We start from the raw sequence: 4,547 nt of genomic DNA, 5'->3' as shown, positions 1-4,547 counted from the left end.
CTTGATGGAACTGTGACCAAGTTCAGTTCTCCTTCAACTATTATTTTAGATAATGCAAAATCTTTTGTGGGAGCTTAGATTTGTGCATGGGCAGTTGATCATAATATCTACTTGAGCACTTCTTCATACTACTATCCTTAGGGTAACAGTTTGGCTAAGTCCTCTAACAAAAACTTGATTAGGATTATGAAAAGGAAAATAGAAGATAACTAGAGGTGTTGGCATAAAAAATTGAGAACAGCATTGTGGGCTGATAGAATAACACCCAAGAGGTCAATAGGGAATTCACCATTTATGTTGGTATATGGCAGAGAAGATAGGCTTGCAATTTCATTGGAGTTCCCATCCCTAGAACTAGATCATCAACTGGAGCTAATTAAAAATGATCCCATGATAGTGAGAATGGCAGAGTTGATGGAGCTATAAGAAAGAAGAAATCAAGCCATGTAGACCCTAGAAGCACATCAACGGTAAGTGAAAATAAGCTTGGATAGAAAGGCTAGGGTCAGAATCTTTAGAGAGGGTGACTTGGTCTTAAAATGGGTTGTAGATAGGGAAAAACTAGGGAGGCATTCAAAATTTTTTGCACTATGGAGTGGTCCCTATGTGATTGAAAGCTGCAAGCAGGCCAATGCCTTTTAATTGAGCAAGCCTGGTGGTGAAGTTTTGCCCATCCCAGTCAATGGGATCTACCTCAAGCCATGTTTCTGAGGGTTTGATTTTCCATGTATATATTAGTGTAGTTCTTTTTCTGTAGTTTCTTGCTTTCCAAGAAGTGCATGACCACAGGTTTCTCTTTGTGAGATAGCCAGTTTCCAAGTTTTGAAGGTTGCAGAAGGATTTTGCTTTAGGTTCCAGTGGCAGAGATAGATATTTTTTAGTGTTTTGTTGTAGTAGAGGTAGGGTTAAGGTTTCATTGTGCACAAGATCCACATTTTTTATGACTTTGTAGCCCAATGGATTCTTTAGACCACTGGTCATATGCATAGCATGCTCGCATCCCCTTTGAGTCACTAGAATGTTATCTTATTTCACCCCTGCCAAGTTTGAATTCAAAAGTTTAGCCCACCCAATGGCTAGTTCCCAGATTTAATATTATTCAAATGGCATGGAAATATTTAAAAATAAAATAATAAAGCCTTATGTTTTTTTCTGTTGGCCTGCAACTTTTCACACCGTCAGATCTTACCCAGATCCATAGTAGGTGCTTTCCCACATTTTCCAAATGCACGATCTTCAAACATTGTGGGAAAGCCCCTTAGAAATGTCCTTCTTATGGGTTGTAGGGTGGACAAGGTGGCAGGTGAGCTGGCAGATCGATTAGTGCCTGCTTCCTTGCATTCTGAGCTTTGTCAGACTTTTTGACAGTGTAAAAAAGCCCCTTTATGACATGCATCCATGTGACATCATAGTGGTTGTTCATAGAGGTTCAAAAAGTATGGGTTATGTGCACCATCCGATGCAATCTAATCTAGGGCTGATGCTTTCCCACTTGATAGAAGTGCAAGAGTTTTAATTATTGTGGGAAAGCGCCCTAGTGACACCTATCCCAAATGATGTCACGAGCTCGCCCTTCTCGCAAGGAGATACATGATGAGTTTTGAATGTCTAATGTGAACAAATCAATAACTAAGGCTTCCCCACATTATCAAGATGTGAAGACTTTAAGAAATGCGAGCAAGCACTTTGCCACCATATGTCTTTGTGGGGTCTATCCCTCCATGAGTCGTTAGGTGTTGCCAGTTGGATGGCAAGTATATTCAAGTGCAGTACGAGTTGCTGAGGTGGCAGCAAGTGTCATGGGCTTGGTATATGAGCAAGTGTAGAATACAAAATATCTTCTCAATCGTTGTTCTCACAGAGATCATTGATCAGGGCTTTCTCACATTATGGAGTTGCATGAAGATTAAATATTGTGGGCAAGCACCTAAATAACACATGTCCTTGCGGGCCTAGCCAAGGTATTAACATGAAGGCATTGACAGTTGGGCTGGCAGTTATGTAACATCGCAGTTAGGATTTGAGTAGGTGGCACAATTAGTAAAGAAAGATGTGGTCAACCACATGGAGACTTTGCTAGGTGAAAAAATGGAGTAAACTGATTGGTCCATGTGGCTCATCCTGGTGCTAGAGTTAGGTTGACCTGCTGATCATCCTAATTCATGAGCTAAAAATAGGAGAAATTGAGTTTTTTTGTGTGATCTGATCCTTGTGATCAATGCCAACCACCCTCAAATGAATGTTGAACTTAGTGAATGCGAGAAAATGCTCCATCACCTCTAATCCAATTCATCTACTTGATCAGGATAGCTTAATGGCGTTGTTTCTATCTTCTCAAGGCCCTATTCCAATAATGATTAGATATCATTGCATCTAGATTTGTACTCAAATCAAATTTTCTTCATATCTGCATGATTAATCTCTGAAGGGCTTAATGGCGATAGTTGTAGAGTACTATCAATTGGAAAAAATCTCAGTTATGCCTGAACTATAAAGGTAGATTTTGTAAATTTGGAAAAGGTCAATCCTTCTCTGACTTCTCTAATATTGGTCTAAAATTTCATGTGTAAATTCCCTTTGCCTTTGAACTGTATGACATTCTATCTTATCTCCTTCAGCCATTGATGTAAAGTGCAAGAACTATTTGCCTCTCATTGGTGTTTTATAGAGATCTACAATGTGCATGAATGTATCTCTTCTAGCCTATGAATGATATATAAGTGAATCTTCTCTTTCCTTGTGTCATTCATTTGGGTTTTCTAACATGCATGTAGTTGTTAGATTAAAGAAAGTCTGAATGTGTATATATTTTGGTGTCATGATGGTTCAATAGTGCATGTATGGGTAGAGATTGGTCTAAACACTCTATTTTAGTGCATCACCCCCTTAGATTAGAATAGGTTCATGCATTCCTTCTCCCTTTTCCTCTCCAAGAGTAGTCAGGTCAAGTCCCATAGCTTGGAGGTTGTTTCCATGTTTCACAAGGTTGTCCTTAGGTAAGACTTTGGACAAGGGTGCAAACCTCTGTGACAACAATGACCTTGTAGTCCTTCCTAGTAAATGGCTCACAAATGACTAAGTATTGGGACACTAATTGGCATCATAGGTTTAGAGATCAACAATATCCCCCTTTGACATTAGTAGCAAAAACACTTTTTCCATGAAATCATTTAGTTCAAAATGTATTCTCTTCTTTGAGACCAATAATATTTTTATTTTGTTTGATCTATTATTATCTCCCCCTTTTGCATTATTGGATATCTCTCCCTTTGTTCTTTCATCCTTTCTCATCATTCCTCCTTGTTTTTGTCACTGATGGAACTTGGAGCTATTGGGGTGAGCTAATATTTCTCAAAAACCTATGTATGACTTGCCATAATTATTCCATCTTTCTTGTACTTTTTCCAAAATCTAAAAATTGAATCTCTAGCTCGGTAGCTAGGTCAATAAATCCTACAAGCTCTAAAAATTTTGTTTCTTTCTTCAAAATATCTCTAGCTATAGAGATTATGTTTTAAATTATCTCTATATTTGGCAATAGTTGAAGTTGAACCAATGCCAACTTATGCCTTATCATTGCATCTTTAGCTGTGAGCTTGGCTAGCCTTGTCTAAGTGAATACAAGTACATTGTAGGAAAATAAACTTGAATTCATGTTCTTTCCTAATGAAAGACTAGTAGCTTTCATGCTTGCATGTAATTTCTCTAATGAGTGTGAAGTATTCACTGTAAAGAAATTTATATCTCACAATTTTACATATAAAGAATTGGTAGTATCCAAAATTGTTTCCAACTATGCAATAGATGTAGAAAGCTCAACTTGTCTCTATTTAAGTTCATGCAAGACTTTTTGTAACACTTTATGTTCCACTCATCTTTTAGACCATTGTAACAACTTCTCATTTGTCTCTATATCATCTATCTAAATTTTGTCAGCCATATATACTAGCTAGTCCAAAATTGGATGTTGATTGTTTACATCTATATTTCCAAATGCATCTATGAAAATATCTTTGATATTATGTAATACCTATCTTCTCTTCTACTCTATTTTCAATTGTTCTTTTTTTACTTATTACTCAACAAGACTTGTAATTCTTTCATTTTTCTAATGTAATATTATTCAGATCATATTTAGGTAATGTAATTATCTCATCAAGATTCATTGACTCATCATCCTTCTCCTCTGCATGAGTCACATCCTGAGATCTAAAGGGTGTATCACTTGACAATGATAGTTGCAATTGTTTCCCCTTTTCACTTGATCTATTCTTTGGCTACACTGGTGTAGATATTGCACATTTTGTAGGTGTCACATATTTAGGTTCAGCAGCCTTTACACTAGTGTAGATATCAGCCTTTGCATAGGTGTTATATAGGTGTCACTATAGTGTGTATACGCTATGTGAAAATCTCTCACCCCCTATCCCACCCTTTCCCATCACCTTCTCTCTCTCTCTCTCTCTCTCTCTCTCTCTCTCTCTCTCTCTCTCTCTCTCTCTCTCTCTCTGACACACACACACCCTCTCCCATCCCCTACTCTCCCT

Source organism: Cupressus sempervirens, chromosome 8, assembly GCF_028749045.1.
Source record: "Cupressus sempervirens isolate cs-2001-9-10 chromosome 8, ASM2874904v1, whole genome shotgun sequence".
NCBI classification, from domain to species: Eukaryota; Viridiplantae; Streptophyta; class Pinopsida; order Cupressales; family Cupressaceae; genus Cupressus; species Cupressus sempervirens.
The sequence above is the reverse complement of the archived record's forward strand: the minus strand, read 5'-3'. Positions refer to the sequence as shown.